General features: G+C 41.5%; 1 long non-coding RNA gene across 3 annotated transcripts in view; it reads left to right on the forward strand.

Annotated features, from left to right (window-relative positions):
* Positions 1-27929, forward strand: part of LOC309338288 — a 113810-nt gene that overhangs the window by 17841 nt on the left and 68040 nt on the right. For all 3 annotated transcript variants that reach the window (XR_014154838.1, XR_014154839.1, XR_014154840.1), the window contains one exon: positions 23798-23994. This is a non-coding gene — a long non-coding RNA (uncharacterized lncRNA). The remainder of the gene's footprint in view (positions 1-23797; positions 23995-27929) is intronic.

The raw sequence follows: 27929 nt of genomic DNA on the forward strand, positions 1-27929 counted from the left end.
AAAAGATTACGTTTGCAATGCTTTAATGCAATGATGAGTTAAGAAAGTTCAAGAAACTCTGCACTGTTTCTTTATGATGCTGATTATAAAAATTGCTTCATGTTTCCCTGAGATGCATTCAAGCTGGTGACCTAGAGGTGGAAGCTTTGGTGTCTTATTACCATTCCCATGAGCCATGCATGAATTTGTGAACCTCTCCGGAGCAATTCCATGGTCTGCAGCAGCACACCTATCAGGGCAGGAAAGCTGATTAGCTGCAGCCTGCTTTGCACTGGAATTTAGATATCAAGCTTCTTGTGAGCTTGAAGAGGCCCTGTTTTGCTTTGCATTCCTGGATTTATTACTAAGCAAAACCATCCCTCCAGCAAGCTTACTCTTACCAGGGAGATATTTTACCATCTTCCTTCTCGCCATTGAAATAGTTTTCTGCAGCAAAGGTGCCTGAATTTAGCTCCAGCTAATTAAAGCAATGAGAATCTTTCCTCACCCCATCTCATTTCGTTATATTGAAATTGCCTTGCATTCTATCCCACACCTTCATTGTAATACCAGGTTATTGTTGTTGTTTTTACAGGCACACAACTTTGAAGGCTTTAGTGTTGTTTTTTAAAGTATATAATTATTTTCAACATTTCAGACATGGCTTACTACAGGCATGTCCAACAGGTCGATCTTGCTTGACTCATCGATCGCGGGGGTGTATTGGATCAATTGTGGTATCAAGATAGTGATTGCCTTTATGTTTCATTTTTGTAGTAAAAAAAAGAAAGAAAGCTCAACAACTTTGGTCAAGTCTTCCCTAAAAAAAGCTCAGCAACTACTGGCAATGACAATGGATAGATCACAGCCGGTCTTTTTATACTGTGAGTAGATCGCAGTTTCTTGGGAGTTGGACGTGCCTGGCTTACTATAAAGACTACACTTTGCCAACTAGGTGCCCACCAGATGGTTTGGGGCCTAAAACTCCCACCATCCCCAATCCTTGGCCATTCTGGCTGAGGATGAGTTGTAGCCCAAAACATATGAAGGGCACCAGACTGGGGAAGGCTGGTCATGCCCTGAACTTACTACAAATAGATGAGAAAGTAGAACATTGAATTTGAGCCTCTGGTATATTATACTTCTGCAATGTTTTTCTTTTTTCTTTTTGAAACGGGTAGTAACTCAGAAGGCTTTACTACATGAAGGCAATGAACAACTAGAAAAGTGAAGATAGTTTCTGGGTGAGATACAGGTTTGGTTTTTTAAAGTACAGATTTTTGATGTTTATCTTCCATATCAAAGTTCATGAGTTGTCATGTTCCTAAAGCTCATAACTTGGGACAAGGTTACCTGAAAGACTGGTTGTCTCTCTGTAGACCCATAAGATCAGTGAGATCATCTGGAGAAATTCTACTTATGGCATTTCACCCTGTAGAATATCATAGGGCAGTGACTGCCAGTAACTGGATTTTCTGCTTTTGTCTCTGTCCTGCAGAGTGCCCTTCCTTCTGTTATACAGCAGACATCTGAAGCTCTTGTCTGTTCAGAATTAAATTCCATTGTCCTTATTTCCAGGCAGGGGACTATAGGATTGCCGCTTAAACTATCTCCATTATTAGCTTCCCTACACACCTACCACATCCAACCTTATTGTGTTCTTAAGGTGGTCAGAGAGTATTCTGTTCCTTCTCTTCATCTGATGATCAGTATTCTGAAAACACCCATACCTTTGCTTTCCTGTTTTCTGATATGTGAACAGTCATCATCTTATAAGCCACATGGATGCTAAAGAAATCCTCCCCAGGGAGCAAGGCATGTGCAAATATTATTCACCCGGAAATTCCAGTTAATTAGGTCATGGCAAGGGCTCTGACACAGCGTAGGTCTTATTCTGTAGAGTACTTAGTTTAATGCAGGGACAGAGAACCCTTTTCAGCTCAGGGGCCACTTTCCCTCATGGCCAGCCCTTCTGGAGGCCGCATGCCAATGGTAGGTAGGGCCAGGAGCAAAGTGGTTGGAGCAGTGGATGTAAACGCTTCCCTCTGCACAGTTGGCTGGGTTCCAGCCAGCTATTTTGACACCCCCTCCACCCACCATCCATTCTCCACCCACCAGCCAGAAAAACGAGAGGCAGCCAAGCACTGATTCCAGCCAGGCAAAAGCACATGAGGACGATGCAAAGCAAAGCTGGTAAGAGGGTTGGGCCTAAGGAGAGTCCAGGGCAGCAGAGAGATTCCTCTGCTCCTGACATCATGTCTAATCCAGTCATGAGAGGGAAAGGAAAGGATAGAGGCAAATGGAGCAAGGCGGGTGGAGGGAGCATGCTCATAGCATTTTGAAGCTGAAAAAAATCTCTCAACTAAATTATGCTTCATTATTCAAATGGCGCTCCTTTTGCACAGAGAGATCTTGTCTGGTGCTTATATGCAAGCCTGCCTTGCACATTGTGGCTCTGGGTATGAGCTACATTCCATTTACAATAATTAACCTGCTCTTCCTTTATGCAGTGGAAGCTTCTGTGGTACACATTCTCTCCCTGAATTAGATATCCAGCTTTGGTGTATTTTTATACCTAATTAGACCTAACCTGTCACATAGCAAATAGCTCTATCTATTGTGTGATTTATAACGTCTTTTTCTATGCAACTGTATATTATCTCAACAATTCAAATCCTTGAATGTATTTTAAGTAGAGAGATGTAAACAGCTTGTTTAACTTGACCTTCAGATGCCCTTTCCTGCTCAATCCTGAGCTGATTTCATTGGTATACAATATGCACTGTATTTTCAGCCTGTTACTATAGAAAAGAGCTGTGAAATGGCATTTCCCCTTCCCGTTTCTGATGCCTGTCATGCTTCGTCAATGCTGACAAGCAATTATTAGCCTTTGTTTCTTTTATACTGTATATTGGCAAAACAATCATTGCAAGGAATTGTAGAGGTAGAAGCCATTATCTTTGTACTGTAGTGGTAACATAGCTTTTAGGCTTACTGAAAATATCCATTAGGTTCTGTCCTCTTATCTCGAAATGCTTTTCTGCTCCGCTTTTGAGTTGCTCTGGGAGTTAAATCGCCAACTTCGCCGACACTAAGAAAGGATACGATAACTTTATTCTCTCTCAAGTTGATTTTTATTTTGGACTAGCCTTTGTGTGGTACTGAATACACCTTCTGTTCAGTTCAACCCTAGTTAGATTCCTTTTCCCCCTTACCCCTTTTTAAATTAATTGATTTGTTTACACAGGTAAGTTGTTTACAGTTGATCCAATATACATAAAACTGACAGGCAGATATACAGGTATGCAAATATCATTAAACATCTACTAAATACTCTAATGAAGCATATACATTTCATGAAGTTCCCAACAATGAATGTTGATGGACATTAACTTGTGCCTTATTGCACCTACAAATTATAAAAATGCTCCATTTTTTCACATAAGGTTATCCAGCTGCCTCCCCTCTCTGACTTGGGGATCATCCATAATTCCTCTTGTTCCACTGCTTTCCCCTGGGGAAAACTGATATTTAGCACTCAGTTGCAGCAAATGGCAATTCGTGTTTTCCTCTCAGAAGTGTGGATGAACACTTTCTGTATTTGTTTTGACTGTAGGTATGGTATCCGAAACGTTAATATCCACTCCTCCAGATTCTGAGAAAATTTGTCAGATTCTGTGAAAATTTGGGTTTTCTTATTTGCAATGAAATGCCATGCCTTTAAAAATAAATAAATTATTTTTTAAAAAAGAGGTCATGCATGACAACCACATAATATATCACTGAATTCCTGTGTTTTGGATGATAAACCTACAGAAGACATGTGGAGGTGGAAAATAGATCTGACCCATGTGTGGGTCTATTGCCTGGACAGGTGGAGTCCCCAGATCCTGAGCGGTCCCCCCCGTCATGTGGAATAATGACTCAAGACAACGTGCTATGGGATTAAATTGGCCACAACTTTATTAAATTTCAAATGTGGGTAGACCTTGGCTCAGGCATTGGGCGTTCTCCCTCCCCAGACTGGGGACCTAGGGAGCATCAGGGTTATCCAGTGTGTGTGTGTGGGGGGGATGGGCCGGCTCTGGAGAACATATGTTCAAGCAGAGATAGCCGCCCCCGTTATGCCGTCGCCACAGGGGAGAGCAATGACGACCTTTCGGCGTATGGTCAAAGCCTCCCTTCAGAAACCCCTTTAACGGGGAACCCTGGTATCGCCGCCGCAAAGAGGAAGATGGACTAAAGGATTCCACCCAAGGCCTGATACCGCCAAAGTTGTGACATTTTGGTACAGGAAAGGCGAAGCCTGCCAATGCAGGGAAATTCCTTTCCGGCCCTTTAACAGCGACCTTAATGTAGCAGCGCCCGCATACCTGTGAAGAAAAGTTAACCTGCAAAACCTGTGAAGAAAAGTTAACCTGCAAAATAGGACATTAACTGAGGGTGGGTAGGGAGAAGCTCTGGAGCCAAGTAAGGATTCCCAGGTAAGATCCTCCCTCTATTGTGTGGGCAGGTAATCCCTCCCCTACCTGGCCTGGTCTCCTTGGCAACGCTTCCCCAGGTGGGATTGGACAACTGACTGAGGTAGGCGGAGACCTCCAGGTATCCCGCCTGAGGAAAGGCAAAGCCAAGCCTATGCTGATGGAGCTGCTCCAGATCTAGGGTCTGCGCGTCCACGCAAAGGGCGCCCCCCGTTTTAAGCGGGGAGCAGTCATTAAAGAAGCAGCTGGGCATCTAGTTTCAAAACACAGGGCTTTGTTGTTAAGGCTTTTAAAATATCCTGTTTAGTCTGCTTTAAAGCTCTTGCCCCCCCCCTACCCCTCTAGCAATGAACAGACCACACATTATTAAGTAAGTTTAAAAGCTGTACTTACTAAAGCTAAAGGTCTGGTTCATGTGTTATTCCATGCAGCAGCAAGGAGAACACAAGTAGAATACTCTTGGGTGCAAAAATACAGATTATAGTTTCAAGCATGCAGTCTGAACTTTGGAGCAAGTTCAGACTCATCCAGTTAAAAAACAACTCCTTTTTCTCCTGGTCTTTTTGGTGTGGTTATTTAGAGGAATGGTGCCTGTATTGAGAAAGGACAGGGAAGCTTGGGTAGTCATCTGAAGAGCATGGCTGTATTAGCATCCTGTTTGATTTTATGTTTGATTTTGTTTTGAAGAATTTTGTTGTTGTGACCCTAGGGGACACTAGGAATGAATTTATGGAACTAAAGTGGCAGTGGCCCCATAAAAGTCTGGGAACCACTGATCTCCATGTATCTGATGGTTTGCAAAGTGTGGGAGAACTGTTATGACTGTTTTGAAATGTGCTGCATCTTTCCAGGGCAGAGGCACCATTGTGTTCAAGGCTGCTCACTTTTTTCCTGCAGTTTTGCTCCCAAAATGACAATGTAGAAAGATGGGAAGATAAAAATGCTGGCCTTAGTACTTCTATAAAGTGCGCTCTCTCTCTGTCTCTCTCTCTCTCACACACACCCTCAGAGAGTAAAAACAAACAAAAACAAACAAACCCTTGGGAAAAATTATAAGTCTTTGTTTTATTCCACTTTGCAAGCCACTGCCCTAAATGAAGCCAATAAATGACTTTAGTAGCACAGTTTCCCAGCTGTGATCCCTGCTTGCCAAATTTCAGCCTAAAGCCATTTTTACAGCTTAATTGTAGCACACTTGTAAATAGGGGGTTGCTTTTGGAAAGGTTGACAGACCCGTTGGTCTTGTGTAGCTACACAGGTGCTGCTATAATCAACACCTTGTAAGCTGTAATAAGTTAAAGTTTTAGACTCCCTTTTGTGCTAATAGCAATGGCCTATTCCTTGAGTAGATAAGAGTGGCCCTCAAACACATGCTGCAGGTTCTGTTGGACAGGATTTTGCACAAAATTTACTTTCAGCTCCATTCTTATAATTATACTCCTTTCACAGTGTTTGGTAAGACTGAGAAAATGACAGCCATTGTTTTTCTCCCAGTGTGTATGGGCCCTGTAAAAATAGAAAAATAAGCTAGAATCATGCCTTTTGGTTGATTCTCAGAAAGGAGAAGGAAGGGGTAATGCTGTACCCAGTATACCTCATCTCCTTGCTTTGCATCATTCTTGATAGTTTTTGCATGACTGTGCCGTTGGCCACTGATAATGATTCTGACTTGCCTGGTTGAAGTATACAGAGGTGTGTGTGTGTAGAAATCAGTATGTTTTTCCTTCTTCCCCTGCCCACCATGGAGGCATGTGGGCTCCAGAAGGTAGTTCAGAAGGGAATTTGACCCTCAGCCTGAAAAGAGATATAGGGAATGGCTGATAGTGTGGAATTTTAGCTCTTAAGAAAGGGTTTCAATATTATGCTGCCTTAGGTTGAGATCATGCACCAAGTATCTAGATCCTACTATGCACATCCTGCCCCATATTGAGTGGGAGAGAAATGAGATAAAAGTGACTGAAATATTCCTCTCATTGCTATTTCTCCCCAAAGTGTACTTTACCACAATATCACGATCAGGGGCTAACCTCAGCATTGGAGGAGGTGATTTTTTTGTGGAAGAATGGTGTGAGGTAGGAAAGGGCTCACCTTCCCACTTTGTACATCATGGTCTCTCTTCTCCAACTCCAATGTAGCTATTTCTGGAAAAAAAACCAGAACAAGCCTGGGAGAGATGATCATATGGATGATGCGTCACCTAGCATAGGTCTGACTGCACAGGAAATGGAAATACATGAGATAAACCCTGTGCGAACATTGAAGCTCCTCAGTAAACTAAAATTACAGTTCTCCAACACTACTCCAGTAACTTCCATGCCATCTTGCTGGGTAGAACACCTGCATCATTTCTGTCTTATCTCTTTGATCCATCACCAGGTTTAGTCCTTCAAACTTGGTTCCTGAATGCATGTGTCTCATGGGGCTAGAGATGGAATCTCTGTGGGTGACAACAACCCTGCTCCCTACCTGCCAGCCTATGCTGGTGCTGAACCAGAGCTGTGTCTAATTCATTCATTCATTCATTCATTCATTCATTCATTCATTCCACCTAGATGCCAGTAAAACATACCAGGTCAGCCTCCTCACCCATGATTTATATGTGAGCTGCATGCTCAAGCATGGTTAAGGAGGACACATCTTTTGTTCTCTACCTAACAGGGATGGGCATATTTAAAAGCATACTGTATAAGGCAAGTTGGATCAAGGCATCATACTTGATAAACTATTGGCTCTAAGCCCATGCAGGGCAGGTTTGTGATCTTCTCCAAAGCCAACCTTCCCACTGAATCTGTCTTCTCCCAATTTGGCTGCTCAATAAGGGTACAACCAGCAACCTGGATCATTGTGACCAATTTTTCTTTTGGGAAGGGACTGCTGAGGGGAGAGCTAACCATTAATTGTGGACCCCCGATACAGGTATTTTTTTGTAAAAATAAATAAATGTTTGGTTGGAGAACCACACCACAAATTTCAGGTGCTAATTTCAAAGGATGCCTGTGTTTCCGGTCATATTGTTTCAGAAAGTACTAATTTGATAGATTTGCCTTCAAATAGGAATTGAATCAAATTCCTCCCTCATACCTACATGAGAGCAATTATTAATGAAAAGGACAGAATTTTCCTGCATCTTTGAAAAGTATCATGTTTAGCTCAGTCATGAGAAAAAAAGTTATCTCAAGTGATTATTCAGATGTCAGCTCACCTTAGCTTGCCACACATCCTGTATCTTTGGAAACTTCCTATTTTTAGTCCTGAGCTTTCTCTGCATTCAAAACTGCTGACAACACTGAAATCCTTCCTGCACAATTCATTTGGCAAATAATTAGGAGCAACCATTGCTGATTTGCTTTATGTGCAAATTAATGAGCCATATGTGGGCCACGTTAAATTTAAGATGTTGCTTATTATCTGGGCAAGTGATATTATATAACAGTGTCATGTAGCATCTTGCAAGATGTTTAAGGTTTCTGTATCATCAGAAGCTGAAATATTCAGTGGAATCTTTTACTGTGGTCTGAAGACTAGTCTTGTCAGTCAAAAGTGAGTAGGTACATTGACAGTGGTTGGCATGGTAAGCCAATTTTCTCTGTGCAGCAGGCCTGATCCACAACTATTGGAAACTGACCCACAACTATTGGAAATGAGAGTGAACAGTGGTAAGCAAATGGTTTCATGCGTATTAAGCTTATCTAGTGTGCCTATAAGTGTCTGATCCTCCCCTTTAACATTTTTCTAAATGTTAACCCAAGCTTTCAGGGGGAAACTGGGATAAAAATTCAAATTAGAAAACAATAGCAACCCAGAATGTAAAGACATACCAATATCAGCATGCTAAATTGATAGCCAGCTCTTCAATTTTTGTGTTTTAAAGTTCTGGTTCTAATGTTCTATTCAGCTGCCATAGAGAAAGACATTTTCAGTCACCTGAGGGAGGTCTGTTCCACAATTTCTAACAGTTTATAATGAGATTTTCATATAGTAGTGGAAACCTTTAAAGATAACCAGGGGAACTTTGCCTGCCTGGTGTGGCGTAGAGGCCCCTGTCAAAACCATTTCCAGTCACCAGCTTGGTTATGTTAATTGTTGGCAAAATTTGATAAGAAATGTGGCCAGTTTACTTCCCTGTCTCTAAACTCAGCCGTGGAAAATTTGGGCATGTAGAATTTGGTGGCTGGTTTCATCAAACGTAAGCAGTCTGGCTATGGGATATCAGGGGCTCCTCAAATAATTTCAGATGCAATGCTTTTCAGCGAAGTCAGTTGTCTGTTCATAGGAACAATTTCACACAGCCTTTCAGCACATGTAGAGCAGAGAGTGATACTACATCTAATGTCTCCTACTCCTATGCATGTGTACAGGTAGTTGAAATTTTAGAATAAAAGCTGTACACATACAGCTGGGTGTGCCGGACATTTTGCTACACATATATAGTTATCTGCTGTCAGGGCTGGAGTCAGATGCAGGTTAGCAAGAAAGGAAGCAAAGCTCCAATGTCAGTGAAGTAAACTCTTTATTCAAGGAAACAAAACACAACTCAGCCAATCCATGACATGTGCATGCTGGTTCTTTTTCAACCTTCAGTCGAATGCTACTGGTTACAGTAGAGCCTAGGGATGGAGGACGAATTCAATTCAGTTTGCATTCAAATGCAAACTTTCATGCATTGCAGATTCCGAAACAATATGCAAACCAATCCAGGGGTAAAATATGGGGAGAAGCAAGTAAGCCCTGTGCCACATAAACACATGACACGGTGCATGGACTCAATTTGAATGGCAATGTCCATCAACTTCGGGAACTCCAACCCGCTCAAATATTTTACTGGGGGCCAAAGGCCCCTCAGCCCCTAGGAATTGGCTCCTATGAACCAATCAGAGTCATCCTTCAGAAATTCACATTTATCTGAATTTTGCAGTGCATTTCTCCAGCACACGAAAATGCATATATGAATGTAAAGTGTGCATAGAAATGCATATATTAGTTAAAATAACATAAAACACATATTTTTGCAAAGCAGTTTCCCCTGATGTGTATCTTAGGATAAATTTGCACTAAAGTGCTAATGAATTTTCATGAGGGCTTGAAAGCTGCAACCCACAAACTAAAGTGGGAGTGTGGAGCATTGAATTTAAAATTAGAAAAAAGAGAAATGGAGAGAAACCAAAACTGAGTATAAGTGGGGTTCAAGTGAAGAAAAATCAAACCTTGTCAAAGCACGGTCAAAACTGAGAGACTGTTTGGATTGTTTGAGATCCAATTCAATGTTGTCTGTGTGCTTCCAGCCTTGTATCCTATGTTTTAACAAACAAACAAACAAACAAACACCAGTCTATTCAGTCCCAAAATTCAAGGGTGAATGCTGATCCTTGTGTAGCAAAAATGGCAGCATCCATGCAAAAAGAAAAAGGAGAAAGGAGGTGTGAAAGTTTGCAAGGGGAAAAAAGTCTAGAAAAAAAGCCTAAGCGGGTGGACACCCAAATCAGCTCCCTGAGGACTGAGAGAGAATGTTGAGAAAGAACAAACTCATTCTTGGTCAAATTGGGAGAGCTGGAAGTCTATGTCAGCCATGTTTACACCCCACTATTTCCATAATTATTGGAATTATTACTAGCTGTACATAGCATTGACAGATTCACTATACTCTTTCCCACATAGCAAAAATAGATCAGTCAGGATCTTGGCACAATATTTGTGGTACAGCCGCATGCATAATAAACAGGAACACCTTTTTTAAAAAAAAAGAGGGAAAGAAGGAAGAGATAATTTCAAATAGCATGGAAGTCCATGTGGGGCTTAGAGAGCAAGTTTGTTAAACTGGTTTGGGTTCTCATTAGTGGTAAATACGTGTGGGTCAGGAGAGGAAACGGAAAACCACCTCCCTCCCTCAAACTTACTTTCATGGTTGTGAGATGGGCTTAGCATAATTCATCGCTCAAAGAAGCTCCTTTACAAAACTACCTGCAGATGGAAAAATTTGTCTTGTCTTGTTTATTCACTCTGGGTTCCTGAGCTTGTTTTGTTGCATTTGGAAGTGAATTGTTTGCCTTTTTGGTGCAGGTAACACTGGTCAACATTTCAACCCATTTGAAGAGGGGGCCCATTCATCTGAAGTGTTGTGGAACTAACAATATGACTCAGGGTGAGGAATGTGTGTGGTATATGTTGGGTTGTGCTTTTTCTTCTGCTCATGAGCGTTAAAAGAGAAGAGCAAGGAGGAAGAGTGGGGAGGGGGTGAAATAAATAAATATTCCCCTCTAGATAAATATTAATGCTGGACTCAAGGGGGAAACAAACTTTTTATATAAAAAAAGTCAATATTCAACATATAATGAACATAACACTCTATTGACTATTCACTAATGAAACTACTAGGCTAATCTAGGCTTCTGGCATTGGCAGAAAAATGTCCATATTAAGGTTCCCCACCCCCACAGTCAGTCTACCAGTAATAAGCATCGTTGTTAGAACAGTTTGGAGGGCATAATGATAGATTATTTGTGATATTGATCCCATTTGTGAAATGGCCCAAATGTTGCTGAAGATACAACTTCTGGGATCTGATGAATTAATAATCTGTCAGTTCAATGTGTGTGTGTTTTCTTATTCCAAAGAAGGAAGTATCTGTTTTGGGTTCATTGGTTTTTGTTCAGTAGCATGTTCATAGTTACAAGTTGTCAATGTCTTCCAACACCCCTGAGATTCTAGCTCTCTTCCCTCCTCCACATTAGCCCAAATTCTCCCTAGTTGTTTTTCACTTTTATCATAGAAAGCGCCGAGCTGCCCTTGTAACTGCTCTGGTGGCATTGATGGTCTGACAAGCCAAAAGCCAGTGAACTAAGCACTAATGGGACTTTGTGAGAGGTGCAGAATTCTAACTTCGAGGATTTTGAGAAAATATTAAATCCCTGCAACAAGATGTTGCAACGTGGGGTGCTTCTGCAGTGTTCAAGCTACTCTTTACCATCCACCTAATCTGGTTTTCCTTAGCCCACTCATCCAACATTTAGTAGCCAGTGACACTGAGCATGCTCAGTCCTCATTAGGCATGGTGTGTGTGTGTGTGTGTGTGTGTGTGTGTGTGGCTTTTAGGAAGTTTCCTCTATTTGGGAGGGTGGCATGGTGGTGTCTACATTTTTGGAGGGTAGAGGGAAGGTGTCTCAGGTACATGAAATTATTTAATTTCACCTTTGAAACAGCTCTCTCTTCTGCCCTGGGAACATTTTAAAATAGTTTCTCAGCGCAAACTAGGAAGTGATGTACAGAGACAAGGAAATGTAGTTTGTTTCGTTGTTCTCCTTTTCCAGCCACTCCATTCTATTTACCCCTTGAGAGGGTAAAGGCCAGTCTACTAAGCATTCTAATTTTCCCCTCCCACATTGTCAAGTGTTCTGTATTAACCAATCTGGAATAAATACTGCTCTGCTTCAGTTCTTACCGTGGCTCCTCAGATGAGGATTCCCAATACTATGCTGGTCTACTCAAAAGTAAGGCCCACTGAGTTTGATTTGTTTACTCTCAGAAAACCATAGAGAGATTTAAAAATAAAAAATAGTATAACACACCAATACTGTTCTGGAAAGCAAGTTTAAGCAATTCCTTTCAGACTTTACTGTGCTACCAGCTTGTTCTTAAACAACTGCAGCAAACACTCCTCTAGCCCTGCCACACAACCAGGAGAAAGTTATTAAAACACACCATCAATTTATTTATCTCAAAATTATTTATCTTCCAATTTTTCTGAAACTACATGAAGATGGGAGCACTTTGGAAAGCAAGGTAAAAATAAAGAGAAAACTAACGGGAAAGAAGGGGTAGGTCAGTAGAGCATGAGGGTCTTAATCTCAGGGTTAGAGCCCTACATTGGGTACAAGATCCCTGAATTACAGGCCATTGTACTAGATGGCCCTTGGTGTCCCTTCCAATTGTACAATTCTATGATTTTATGAATTTTGATGGTATGGCAGAATGAAGCAGCTTTAGGAGCGGCTAAAGGTAAAGGTAAAGGGACCCCTGACCATTAGGTCCAGTCGTGGCCGACTCTGGGGTTGTGGTGCTCACCTCGTTTTATTGGCCGAGGGAACCGGCGTACAGCTCATGTTAGGAGCTGTTGGAGATGCATAAAATGAAGTTGAGGGCTTCATATGGCCCCCAGGCTTCTCAAATGTGACATAACCTATTCTTTAAAGGTGTTATGTGCATGCATATGAAGAACTGGATTGTGTCTTTTCCAAAAAATATAATTCTTCATTACTACCGCTCTTTAGTATTGCCCGTTCCACTCCCTCTAAAATCCTGTATTAAGTATGATTTACACAACATCCACATTACTTAATAGATACTCTAAAAGATACCGAGTTTGGCATTCCTGAAGTCAGTCAGTCTAAGAGGGCAAAGGATGTCGGGCCAGTCAAAGCCATTAAAGGAGAATGATGAACATACATATACAGAGCTGCATAACTGATAAAGTCAGGAAGAGTGAATGTTGACATTTCTGTGTTTCTGTCTGTTTCGATTGCATTTTAAAACTTGATATCTGTGGGGATTTTGCTGTTTTGTCTACATGTTATATGCGCAGTGGGGAAACAGCGATCCACTGGATCAATCAATTCCTTGAAGGTTATACGCTTTGCTGGTGGTTTCAGGGTGGATAATTAAAAAAATATGCCTTACTGCAGGCTGGTGAAAGATATGTTTGCTGACAGGGGCTTGTGGGAAGAGGTGGACTTCAAAGTGGCTGCTTGTTCAGAGCATGGAAAATGTATCAGTGAAGACAAATATTGTCAGAGTACAGAGCTTGTGGTTTAAGCTCAGATGAATGAACACATCACTTCTGTAATGATGCAAAGGAGAAAAGATTGTAAATCTGGCTTCTCTGGGAAAAGTGAACTTTGAGTGAATTCTGAAGGCATTATTTCTACAGAAAGTGCTTTCAAATTTACATCAAAAGCAGAGCACAAAGCGCCTTCTTCTTTCTCTTTTTCTCAGCTCCATCCACGCAGCTCAGCAAGTAAACATGGGAAGGCATTTTAATAGCTGGCAGTGCACTGTTTACCCACCGCTTTATCAAACAGGATGGCTGCAGAGAGTAATCAAGGCTTCATATGGATTGCATTATTTTGATGCATGGTGTCATATTTTCTTACTGGTTCTGATACATCAGTGACTTTCAGTTCCTTATCTCAGTTTTGTGGCTTATAAACTGTAATTGACTGTCTCCAGGGACAACAGTAAACTATTTTTCCCTTTGCTGTTGTCATTTTTTGCCCTAAATTTTTATTGTGTGCTCTTTCCCTCCTTGAAATAATAGTAGTAGTAGTAGTAGTAGTAATAGTAGTAGTAATTATTATTATTATTATTATTATTATTATTATTATTATTATTATTATTATTATTTCAGCTTGATAGTCTATATGTGTCTTAATGTAACAGGCAACATTTTATTCTAGGAACAACAAAAGAGAGAAATCTAGGATTTTTAATTGTTGCTTGGGACAAAAAACACGTAGAGAAGAAGCAGGTTACTCCAATAGCCTAACACCACTGCTTATGCCTTGCTGTCACAGCCAAAACTCTGGAAAGAATGATGAGGAACAAGCCTGCTTATTTACTTCAAGATTCCTCCTGCAAATCACTGGGATTGGAGTGGCCTCATAAAATATTTTGTTGTGGTTAAAAGCAGACATGTCCATCAAAATGAAAAATCCTCCCCTCGCCCCCACTTCTTGAGTTTTGGGGATTTCTTAAAATCAGAATGGTTTCTTTTCTCATAAAAAAATAAAAAATTGTGCATTAAACTTTTTGGGGAAAAACAACAACTCAGGAATTTAGGGTGGGGGCTTATCGGCCTCAAGACACCTTGTTGATGTGTTTTGCGAGGACATGACCTGAATCACCCCCATTTTTCTTGTTGTTTGGGGTACACACAAAGCCAATGGGCACCCCTAGTAATCACCAAATGAGGTTGTGGATTCAAGCCCCACGTTGGGCAAAAGATTCCTGTATTGAAGGGGGTTGGACTTAGATGACCCTCATGGTCCCTTCCAACTCTACAATTCTATGATTGATGCAAGAGTTGCAAGATAATAAGTATGAACAGTGCTTTGACCACTTGACAGTGATGAACAAATGTTAAATGATGTGATATTAGTACTTGAACAAGTATTAGTACAAGGCCATTTGGCTGGGAAACACAAATCCTAGGATGGGAGCTCTTCTGCCATAGACTGATGACACATTCTAGAAGAATGCTGTGTTGCTGGGACCACTGATCATGTTGTTTTGATATTGGAGTACAGAATTGTGGCCTATAAGTCCCAAAAACATTTGAGTTAGATGGCCAAACCAGAAGTTGGCAGTCCCACTTCACAGAAAAGAAACTGGAGTTCAAGGACAGTTAAGTTACCCTAGCAGGCTGGCCTTTGAATGTGAACAATGTGACAATTAGGGTCTCCACATTAGGTTGCATTTTTTAAAAAGTCCTTATGAAAATTTGTCAGCATTTTAGTGCTTATTTCTCATAATATGTTTCTTTTACAAGTTTCCTTAATACATTTAATACATTTTCACTAAAATATGCATCTTTATGCACACTTTCCCCCAATGCACATGTTTTAATACAGTTTAAGGATAGAGAACTGCATGGCAAAATTCAGGGAAGTGTGTATTTCAAAGGACAGCTGCATTTCCCTTAGCAAATTGTTTCAGGAAGTGTGAATTAGATAGGTTCTCATTAAAATGCAAACCAAACTGAATTTCTCCTGCATCTTTACTTTGAACTCAGGGCTTCTTTCCACCTTCACATCCACGGTCTGTACCCAAGAATGAATGAGCTTATACGGACATAGCATACCTCTGTGAACTTTCCAAGAGAAGGTGGGTATTATTCTCAGCATTTTAAAGCAGGAAGCAATTAAGGCTGTCCTTATAAACATAGGGACAGGAATGAACCTAGATGTCCTGGCTCACTCTGCAATTTACTAAATCTAATAGCTTTTCCCAGCATAAGAAAAACCACCAGATGGGGACTGTACCATCATCAAATAAATGAGGGATCTTCACTTAATGATTTGCCATTGCTTATAAGCATAGCATTCTTAAACTGAGGGAGACTGGAAAATTCAGGATGTGATTACCCTGGCTGAACTCTTATGAGCTTTTATGAGCTTCAGATTGAGACATTCTTAACATCAGTCCAGGCCATCCTTAGATAGTCAAGTAAAACAGGCTCTTAGTGGTTAGTGGAGAGGATACTGAGGTATTGGCCTTGGTTACTTTGGGCATGAAATATATGCTGTCAAAAATCCTAGGTAGTCAAATGTAAACTTTGCATGTTGTTGGTATTTTATTTTTTAATTTTTTTAAATAAATTGCTTTATATGTTCTCAGACTATTGAGAAGGAATCTTAGTTACTGGCTGTATTTTTCCAGTATTCCAACTGTTTGAGATTGAGTATTACAGGCTGTAATACTCTGGATACTTACCTGAGAGTAATCCCCATCAAACTCTTAGTCTTGTATCCAAAGACACATGCATAGGATTGTCCTGCATATTTTTTATATTGATATTACTAAGTGCATGGTTGCTGCCTTTATTTATCTTTTCTTCTTCTCCCACATTATAATTTCCTAATCCTGAAGGTTCATACAAGACCTTGTATTTTCGCTTGCGTACAACACTGTTACAATTTCACATCTGGCAAGGTACTGAGGAGGGAATCTTTTAAAGCTGTTTGTCTTAAGGTACTTAAAAAAAACATGCAGCTGTACTGTAGTGCTTATGGACTCTTACTGCTCTTCTGAAATCTTTTGACAACAACCCAAACTGCTCCAGACCAGCCCTGTTTAACACCACAAGACAGGTTGTTGTTGTTGTTGTTTTACTAAAGATGAAATATTCAGGTGAGAAGATTATTGAACTTGATTTATGTATAGAATATCCCTGGAAATTGACAGTCTATCTGATTTGTTTTTCATCCTCCTAGTTTTACCATTGTGACAATTGAAGGCGGAGGGCAGAGAATAGAAAAAGGTGGTCAGTGGGCAAAGAGTTGGGGTGGGCGAGACTCCTGGAGTATTAAAGTGATTTAACCAGTTTATATTAATGGTATAGGAGGGAGTTTTGGGGGGGGTCCTCAAAGCATAGCAGGCAATGGATGTGCCATATTGCTGTATGGTTTCAGCTATCAACATGTCTAAATTTAGTTTCGCTGATAACATTTTATGATTTAGAAGGCTATAACTGCAGCATAGTAGCAAAACAGCCATCATTCCCTTGGCTCTATTTATCAGGCTTCCTCTCTGCAAGGCTTCCCGTTATAAAACAAATGGGGGGGGGGGAGAAAGTGAACAGGATTGAAGGGAGAGACAGGTACTATTTCAGTCTTTCATTTTTTGTTCCATCTGGCAAGTTATAAGAATAAAGATACGGATAAGCCACTTTTGAATAGTCTGTTTTTCAGGTGAAAGTGGAATCCAAATATATAGCTTATTGGCTTCACCAGTGACAGCTAAAGATAGCCCAAGAAGCATGTGTGTGAGATGTAGTTTGACATCTGCTACTCAAAAACTAGCTGGATGTTTATTATGCTGCAGGGAAGATATTCCACGTGCTGCAGTCGTTTGCTAAGTAGAAAGCAGATATAACATGCAAAGGTCTAGCACAGGCATGGCCAAACTTGGCCCTCCAGCTCTTTTGGGACTACAACTCCCATCATCGCTAGCTAACAGGAGCAGTGGTCAGGGATGATGGGAATTGTAGTCCCAAAACATCTGGAGGGCCAAGTTTGGCCATGCCTGGTCTAGCATTAACCATGAAGCTAGGTGAAGTAGTGCTTCAGCTTCAACCTGACTCTTCATGTGTAATTAAAGAAAAAGTGGAAGACTCTCATTCTTTGCTACAGGTATGGAATTGCTTAATGTAGCAATCTTAACTCTAGTAGCAGGGGTCAGCAAACTTTTTCAGCAGGAGGCCGGTCCACTGTCCCTCAGACCTTGTGGGGGGCAGGACTATATTTTGGAAAAAAAATATGAATGAATTTCTATGCCCCACAAATAACCCAGAGATGCATTTTAAATAAAAGCACACATTCTACTCACGTAAATTCCCGGACCATCTGCGGGCCGGATTCAGAAGGCAATTGGGCCAGATCTGGCCCCCGGGCCTTAGTTTGCTACCCATGTCTAATAGCATAAGATAAGCCTGCTCGATCAAACTGACAGCCCATCTAGTCCAGCATCTTGTTGTCACAGTGGCCAACCAGTTGCCTGGGGGAAGCTTGCAAGTTGGACAACAGCACTCTGCCCAACCAAAATTCCCCACAACATGTATTCAGAGGCATGGTGTCTTTGATATTGGACGCAGAGCATGGCCATTGTGGCTAGTAACCCTATTTACCTGGGAGAATGGAATTCAATAAGACTGACTTCTGAGTGGGCATGGCTAGGATTGCACTGGAAGGCATTAGCACTGAACTTGGAGATAGCCATATATGGGAGAGGGAAATCATGCCTCAAAGCAGAACTTCTAACAAATCTTTCCATGACTTCCTTATAAATTGTGAAAACTTACAATATATGATAGCCAGACTTTGCTCCCTTGACAGCTAGAAAGTCTCTCCTAGCACCGAAACTAATTATTCAGTGTGCAGAAAAAGAGGTCCCAAATGCCATGCACTCAACCAGAGGTTTGCTCCTTTTAGTCAAACATTTATGATCCCTTTTGCCTTTCACGATCACAACTTAACAGAACAGCTGCTGCATGCAGAGTTCCATTGCCACTCCCTACAGGGAATGAGTAAGTATAACCCCAATGGCAACAGCTAGCTCAGTGTCTATTCCAGGTAAACCACTGGAAAACATGACTGAAGTTTACATTATTAGGCATTATTAGGCATATATTGTAGAAGAACCATCGAAGAGATTACGTACTTCATCAACCTTATTTAAGAGTGTCAGCAAGTATTGAGATAGGATTGATTTGGGCTTGTAAGTCCAAAAGGTTCTATTTGGTTCGATGGTTGTTTTATTGTAATGTGATTTTAATTGTTGTATTGATTCACACACCCCTTTATAAGCCATCTTGACCTTTGGAGCAGAATCATGTTTCTGTTGGAATCCGAGCCTAGTCAGAGGAATGTGCCACTCTCCAGGCACCGGCTGAATTCCTCGCTGACCTCCACCTGCGACTCCTGGCAGGAAAACAGGCGAGGTCTGTAATTGGCGATCCTTCCCAGACGTGAGAAGAACACACCACTCCTTCACTCTCCTCCCTGCTATCCCCAGGGAGGGGAAAGAGACATACAGAAATGTATTTACATGCTTTTATTTCTGTCTTTTGCAGCAGTACAGAGAAACATGTCTGCACACTCTTTTACATCAACAGCAGAGAGAATATAACTCCTCCCATGTACTTCCAGTACAGGTCAGATGACACACTGAGCTAACGTCCGGTGCTCAGTACAGTGAATGGACTGCCCCTTTCTTCCCATGGCAACAGTCACAAACATACACATCCTGTTTGGCTTTCCAGCCACCTGCAGCTGAAGAAGCTGCTGCTCGCTGCTGCATTGCTCCTTTTTGGTAACAGTTTCTAAAAGGTTTTAACAGAGCAATCCTAGGGAGGGGCGTATGAGACAGAGAAAGAGTTGGTGGCAGTAGGACCACTCTTTCCTAAGCCCTGCTGGGCTCCCACCAACCAGGGTGGAAGATGGAGGGGCAGCTTTCAACCTCTTGCCACCTTTTTAAATTACCCATTTGTTTCTTTTCAAATTATAGCGGAAATAACTATGCCAGCTCAAAATCCGGCAGAGTTTTCTACATTGCACTGGATGTGCATTTCTGGAAAATTAGGGAGCTTTGGAATGGGTGGATTGAAAGGTCCCTCTCAGTCCATCTCTGACATGCCCTCAGAATACCTTTACACTTTTGCCCTTACCACCCATGGGGCACTGTTGGTGAAGCACCTATAGTGGCAGAGGTTTCCCCTGCCAGTCAAGGGAAGACCGCTGCAGTAGCTTAGAAACTTATTATAGCACAGTGGTACCTTGGGTTAAATACTTAATTCGTTCCAGAGGTCCGTTCTTAACCTGAAACTGTTCTTAACCTGAAGAACCACTTTAGCAAATGGGGCCTCCCGCTTCTGCCACGCCGTCGGAGCACGATTTCTGTTCTCATCCTGAAGCAAAGTTCTTAACCCGAGATATTATTTCTGGGTTAGCGGAGTCTGTAACCTGAAGCATATGTAACCTGAAGTGTATGTAACCCGAGGTACCACTGTAATAATAAATAACAACAACAATAGGTGGGACCCCACAAAGTAGATCCACTAGTACAAGAATGCCTGCTTGCATCATGGAATTTTCCCTCCCTCTTCTTTACCCAGGCCCCCTCCCCAAATCTGCTCCAGGGGGTTGAGGAACCCATAGTAGGGTGCAGGGGGCATGAGAGGAGAGGGAAAGGAGATTCTGTTGCACAGCTGTGCTCTAGTAGATCTACGTTGCTGGTATTATGGTTATTATGAGGATGGTGATGTTGATCATCGTAATAGTAATAGACCTGTATCCTGGTAACTTTCCAAGGACCATAGACTTGCACCCTTAAATAAATGAATAATGTTCAGTAAACACTCACTGAGGGACAGAATAACTGATATTTCAACATTATTCTCAGACCAAAATGGCCTCCACTTAGGCACACCTCCAGATTTTTTTGTTTATTTGTTCTTAAAAGTGGATGGTGGGGGAGGGCACCAATAACTCAAAATAATTCATATGAGTTCATATTAAGGAAATATGTTGTTTGTATCCTCTATGGAAATTAGGCTGTGTGTTTTCACTTTATGCATCAAATTTAGCTTTCCCCCAGATAACCCTGAGGGAAGCGGGTGCAGCTGATTTCTTCATTTGCAAGCCAAAAACCTGACAGCCCCAGATGTGAGCCAGTCCAGCTTTAGGTGTAAAAGCTGTTTTTGAAAGCCAAAATACAGGCAATTAAGGAGATTCTCCTCATTTTGAGCTCCTCTTTAACCAGGCTGTCATTCCTGGATGTGGTGTTCCAGACAGAGCAAGGATGAACATGATAGACAGAACACCTGGAGCCTTTCCCAAGAGAAACAAAGCAGAAGGACAAATAAAATAAAAGCAATGACCACCTACTGTAAAGAATTGCTGAGCAACAATGGCAAGGAACGAACTAATGAGGAAACGCATAATGAGGCAAAGGAGAACAGATAGCAGGATAGCTGGGCAAATGCTGTGCACTACCTCAAAAATACAACAACCTGTACACACACTAGCCTTAAAGCTATCCTTAAGTCAGAAAAGTGTTTACCTTATTAATACAGTGCAGCCTTATTTGTGCATTTAAAAATTCCATTTTGACTCTTAGAGAAAATACACCCACCCATGCAAATTTATGAAAATGCCTGCAACGTGTAGTTCAAGATTTTGATTGTTTTGGTTGGGGGGGGGGACCCATCAGTCAAGCTTCTTTTGCCATAGTTGTGCCATGATAGCAACCTAATGGTTAATGCAGGGGGCACCAACCTGGGATCTGTGGGCACAAATGCACCCACAGAAGGCTGCCCTGTTTTCCACAGGGCTCCTATCCTCACCATTCACCACTGATATTAAACTTTCAAGAAACATTATATTGCAGCCCATAAAATAGATTGTGGTGTGTGTTGTGCATGGTGCCCACAACCATTTCTCAGCTTTGCAAAGGTGGCCCCAGGCCAAGAATTCAATAACTCAGTTAACTTTGAAGTAGGCAGAAACTGCCTAAAACTTCCCTCCTCTTCCTTGCAGGCTTCCAAATGTCTGTTCGTGAGGTGGAAACATGGATGAAAGGGCTTTCCTTTTCTAAATATCTGCACTTACATAAAGTGAGGGAAGAAAGCAAATATGAAAACAGGAAAAGAAATATTAGCTGTCCATGTAGTGATCTCTAGTTTAAATTTGTAGGTAGAAATAACCAATAAGAGAAGAGTAGATTCTCCTCCCCTCAAAAAAACACTCACACGTTGTGCAAATAATCACCTTTAAATTGTTTCCCCTGGGTGTTGCCTTTGTGCTAGCTTGCACATTCAAGGTGGGTGGCTCAAATGGGGAAGTTCAGAGAGCATTGAACAATATGGAACCCTGTGTGATCAAACTAAGCATAAATTAACTTGAGCGTTATGTTTCAGCAGATGCAAACACCACCATTTCCTTTTTTAAAAAAATAAATATTTATGGAATAAAATGTTGCATTGCAGAAAGGACTTAACTGTGTTACGCTAATTGAAGTAGAGTGCCTGTAAATGTTTAATATGCCCGCAGGAATGTATGCAATCCAAGAAAACAAAGAGCAAAACATCAACAGGATGCTAAATTGTCCTTCTCAGATACCTGATTTAGGAAACCAAGACAGGATTAAGTTTATAGTTAACTGTGAAATCAGGATAACAAGGCTGCAATCCTAATCATACTGACTTGGGAATAAACCCAACTGAATTCAATGAGACTTACTTCTGAGTGGTTGGCATCTGTCTGTTTCGTGAAACAATGTTTCATGCATCTTTGGGCAGTGGAGTTACGGTACCTGCTGTGGCTGTAGAGACCTGTACATAGGACATACATCTGGATTTTCCCAGGCATATTTGGAATCAGCAGTTGGGAGCAGTGTCTGGGCAGAAATTGGGAAAATGTCTGGGAAAATCCGGACAGCCCATGTCGGCAGTGCCGTTTTTGCAGTTTTTCCATAAAAGTAGCTCAAAAGTGGCAAAGAGCTCAACAAGGTAAAGGTAAAGGTAAAGGTAAAGGTAAAGGTAAAGGTAAAAGGACCCCTGACCATTAGGTCCAGTCGTGACCGACTCTGGGGTTGCGGCGCTCATCTCGCTTTATTGGCCACGGGAGCTGGCGTATAGCTTCCGGGTCATGTGGCCAGCATGACTAAGCCGCTTCTGGCGAACCAGAGCAGCGCATGGAAACACCATTTACCTTCCCGCTAGAGCGGTACCTATTTATCTACTTGCACTTTGACATGCTTTTGAACTGCTAGGTTGGCAGGAGCAGGGACCAAGCAACGGGAGCTCACCCCATCGCGGGGATTCGAACTGCTGACCTTCTGATCGGCAAGTCCTAGGCTCTGTGGTTTAACCCACAGCGCCACCCGCGTCCCTAAAGAGCTCAACAACTTTGGGCAAAACTAAAAGAAGCTCAACAACTGCCTAGATTTTCACAGTTTGAAAAATGGCAACCCTACCTATATGGGAAAGACATGTTTTGTTGCAGCTGGGACAGATGAAGGCATCTGCTTACACTGATGCAGATGCTGTCGTATTCGGAAGTGTTAGAAAAGTGAGAGTGAGAGGAAGTCAGGGCAAGGAAAAGGTGTACAGAAACATATTAAAGGATTGATCCACATATATCCCAGAGCAGATGACAAATCTTGGAGATGTGGGACAACAGGAGTGCAAATATCACGTTTGGTGTATGCTTACTAAGTTGTTCTGGGAGTTAGTGTTGGTGAACACCAAGGAAATGACAGGTTGTAACAAAGCAGGCCCCATTAATCATTTTGTTTGGTAACACAGAAAATGAAGTAAACAGGGTGAATAGAGAAATGCTTACTTATGTATTTACGGCTGTCAGGATGGCAGTCTGCCAAAAGTGGGAACAGAAAGAATCTCTGACACAAGAAGATGGTTGAATGAGATATGGGATACATGCTGAAGCTGACGGACAGGATCAAAAACAGAGAAGGTTGGCAAGGGAGTAAGAGCTTTATTGATAGATTGTCATTGTTTATTATGGATTGGAATAATAAAGTGCAACCATATAACTTGCTGGGAGATGGGTAATAGATGACGGCAAATGTTCACTACTTCTCTTCAGTTTCCCTCCTCCCTTGTATAAAGCATATGGCATTTACTCTGTACAGTATGTTTTTTAACCTCTGCATCTCACTTATGTTATGGATTAACACAAACAATTATAAGCTTGTATTACAATTTACTGCCATTTATTTTTAGTTTTAAAAATGAGGGGATTTATTTATTTTTTAAGAGCATTTTAGAAGGGAGGCATTTTTCAGGAATGCCAGAAATGTTCACAGGAAACTGAAGCTCTAGTTTCCATGACTTGCTAGAAGACTTTTAAAACCCTTATGTTTTAGTGACCTTTAAAAGTCCCATCTGAAAACGTTCTTGCTGACTCTTCTGCAATTCTTTTTCTTCACTGTATGCTACCTTTTATAGCCTCTGTGATGAACACAAAGCTAAAGGGATTAAAATGGAGTTGATGGGTTGCCAAACCACTGGATGTTCTTTTTCTAAACTGCATTTATTTTTGTTTCCCTAGCTGTCCTTTGTCGCCCATCTGCTGGAATCCTCTTCTAGATAAGACCCATTACAACCAAGTATTAGGCCATGGACTGTACCTAGTCATTGACTATCATCTTTGTGCAGAACAATGGGCAGGAAGGTTACCCTCTACCTACACATCTAGACCCTGAGGAGTAACAGGAAGCACTGTGGAAAAAGGCATGCTGGAGCCTGGTATTTTTTGTGGTATTTTTTACATAAACTGTGCTATTCATGTAGAAATGTTAAGCCAAGTAAATAAAGCAAATCCAACTGTAATATTATTACCAATGCAGTGGTACCTTGGTTTACAAACTTAATCCGTTCCGGGTATCCTTTTGTCATTAAGTATAAACCACATTCATAAAATGTGTTCAATGAATTCCAGTAATTCTCTTTATAACTGGGACTTCCACAACTTTATTAGTCGGATCTTCCATCATGGAGGGCACGTGTTGTGGTGAGATCACCAGAAACTGCCTCCCTGTTGTGGGGTGGGACCGTTTGGATGGCTACAGCACCCCATTGGTCGCCCCTCTGTTGCTGGGGCAGAAATTTGGTCAGTTGGGTTGGCTATTGGCTGCTGAGGGGCCACTTAAGCTGCTGCACGTCACTGGGGAGTTTCACTTTCTTGCAACATGCAGTGGATCACCCGCCCTCCTCTCCCTATATTTAGGGTTGTTCTTATGGCCTTGCTATGCCTGTCTAGGGGTTGTCTGTTTTGTAGCACGTGCCCGGTAGGAATTTTGCTATTTTGCTGATTGGCTGGTGCCACTTGGTTTTTGCCTACCGTGTAGCAAATCGTCACAACTTTGTAAGGCTGGCGTTTAGGCATTTGGTTCGATGTTGTGGGAAGGGGACGTGGTTGGCTGTGCCTGCCCCTCCATTGCTGCTGCTAGGGAATTCCGTTAAAGGAATCCAGGGGCTCGCCTTGCTTTTGTCCGAACCCTGGGGGCATCTGGGGTGAGCTGTGATATCAAAGCCATTTCTTGCTCCCCCAAGTTGCTTTCCCTTACTGACATATGGTGGTGCCCAGTGTCAGTCCTGTTCCTGTCACCATACAGGGTCAGGTAGTCTGGAACCAATGCCTAAGCAACCACTCACATACTGTAATCAATAAAGTTGTGGACAAAATTTAACACCAAAACCCTTAAACTAAAATCTGTGTCTTTTATGTCTTCATTTGGGGGTGGTTTTTTTTTTGGGGGGGGGGTCTTCACATGCAATTGTTGCTACTATTTACTAAATTTGTATAGCACCCTTTATCCGCAGATCTCAGGGTGGTACACTACAATTTAAAAACCACAAACTACATAGTAAAAATAAGAACAACAACAAATCCACAATCCCCCCTTAAGGCTGCTCTACTCGGCCAACCTGAACACAGCTCAGCAACCATACACTGGGATTTGCCAACTGCTTTACACCTCTCCTCTCTATTTTTCAGTACTGCTTGGGCAACAAAACAAGCTCCTGATAGGCTGCTGCTGCATGTGATATTTTCTTCTTGATTCTCTGAAGCATGGTAGGAGTCTTGCTAGAAAAAAATTATAAACTAAAAAAAAGGAGAAGGAGAAGGAGAAGCCAGTCCCTGGCAGGACCCCCAAGCTGGCTTAGCCCTCCAAGACCTGGGGCAAGTGTACTTGGCTGCCCCACCCCCCTGCACAGGCCTGCCTGGAGTACAGTAAGCCCACAACTTACACATATTTAACTTGTGTGTATTCAGCTTTACACGCTTGGCAAAAGATTTTTTTAAAAAAATGAAAAGGGGGTGGAAAGGAAGTAGATATCTGGAGAAGAAAGACTTTGGTAATACCACCTGCCATTGGACCCAAGGTGTTCTGACTATATGTGATTTTGGCTTTAGGTGTGATCCCGGAATGTAACTCAGACCTTCCAAGTGTCCCTATTTTTCAGCTTATTTAGATAAGCTGTTCTGGTTTATGATTTGATGCCAGAATGTCCCACTTTTCCTTAGGAAGTCCCTATTTTCATTGGAGAAATGTTGGAGGTTATGGTAACCCCCATACAAGTTGCAGGCTTATTGTGTCTGAAAAGAATAAATTGCTACAAGGGGCAAGGGAACACTGTTCAAAATGAAAATCTCAGGCAACTTGAGCTAGAGTAGCAGTACTTGGAGTGAACGTGATGCTACTTTTAGAGGCCTTAATTCTGCTGTGCTGGATTTGAAATTATTAGCTTTCAATTAAACCTTTTATTAGCTGAAGACAGTGAGCACGGTGAATGTGAAAAGCCCTTTTCTCTCCCTCTTTTTTGATTTAGGAAATAATTACCCAGGTTTCATGACAAGGACCCAGGTATCGGCAGGTTACATCAATTTTATTGCATTAAAGGAATGCTAGAATCACAGCTGGTTTTCCCAAAGCAACAGAGCTGTCATTCACAGGGAATCTCATTGAAGTGCAAATGCTGTCAATCCTTGCTTCAGTCCATTCATTTTGGAAGAAAATGTATTTGATGCCTGAGGGATGGGGACAAATTAAGAGAGATTTTTCTTTATGCGATGGACCCAGCAAGGCCCTGCATACAGTATAGCAAACTGCACTACCTGCAGGGTGCTCATCCACCATGAAAGTCCTCTATTATCTCATTCTTTACATGAATGAAATGTGAATACAGTTCCTCGTTCTCAAAAACCATTACACTGATTGGATTTTGTCTGGAAGCCACTGAATGAGTTTTTCCACACAATTATTTCCAACAGATTGAAAATGTGTGCCTCTCTTCTGTCAGGTGGTGACGGAAGCCGCTCTTGAGTTTTAAGGATCTTAAAAAATAGCAATGTTTTGTAACCTTTTTTCTCTTTCTTTCTTTCTTTCTTTCTTTCTTTCTTTCTTTCTTTTTTTTTTTTTTTGAAGTCTTCAGCCTGCAGGAGATGGGGAAGAAAATCAACAATCTAACAAATTCCTTTTTTTTTTTCTTTTGCCAGAATATGTTTTTCTGGAACACTTACTGGGTTTATTGTGTTTGATAACTGGAATTGATTTCAACATAAACACACATGTGTTGAAGACATTCATTCATAAGGAAAAGATCAAGGGGCCAAAACTATGTTACATTAACATATATACCAGCAACACAGAAGCCTCAAGAGGCAGGGAAATTTAGTGGATGGGGTGTGGGACTTGCACTGGGAAATGTAAGCTCAGATCCTTGCTTGGACATGAAGCTACTGGGGCAGTGACTGTTTCAGTGGTTATGAGGAAGAGGAGATTGCTGATATGAGCTCTTTGGATGACTGGCAGTGTTTTATTAAATTAGTTAACATAGTATTCTAGGAAGCCTGTAGTTCTGAATCAAATACTGTGGCCTCAGGAACAACAACCACACCACCTTTTGGTTTAAGGCAGAATCATAAAATCACGGAACTTTAGAGCTGGAAGGGACCACGAGGGTCATTTAGACCAACCCCCTGCAATGCAGGAATCTATTGCTCAAAGTTGGGCTCAAGCCCACATTGAAAAGAAAAGTGGATGGCAGGGGCATAGAGCCTGGAGAGGAACAAATTCCATGACAAGGCACAAAAACCAGCAGTGTACCAGAATTGGTTTCATATTCTTAAATGGTGCGTCTGGACTTTGTTAAACAAAAGACAGTTGTTTTGAAGCTCTGAACCTTGTAAGAAAGGTGCAATCTCTGATCTGAAAACCTGCCCTACAATAGTGCCTCATTTAGAAGGAAACTGCACTCTGCACATTTTCAAAAGAAATATTTGTTTATGGTAAATGATTTCCCAGAATGCTTTTGTTATCTTGCACATCCACCACATATGAAGGGTGGAGGGAAGTCAATGGAATCCTAAATGATGATGTGGATGATTAGTTTGAATTTAAATTTGTTATGTAAAACTTAATAAATATATATATTAAAAAAATCTTTGTTTCAGGTCTGTATACTACAGAGCTGAGTCCTGGCACTGAAAATGGTTGCCACAATGCTGCTCTGAATCTGAAGACAGTACCTCCAACTGTGAGCACAGCATTATTCTCCAGCCTGTCCATTCTCTCACTCAATTGACTACAGGAAAATATTGTTTGGCAGGAGGTTGGGCTAGATGACCTTTGGCTGTGGTCTGACAATTTAGCTGGAAATAGATTCAATTTCTTTTT

This window comes from Podarcis erhardii (genome assembly GCF_964252035.2).
Source record: "Podarcis erhardii genome assembly, chromosome: 3".
NCBI classification, from domain to species: Eukaryota; Metazoa; Chordata; class Lepidosauria; order Squamata; family Lacertidae; genus Podarcis; species Podarcis erhardii.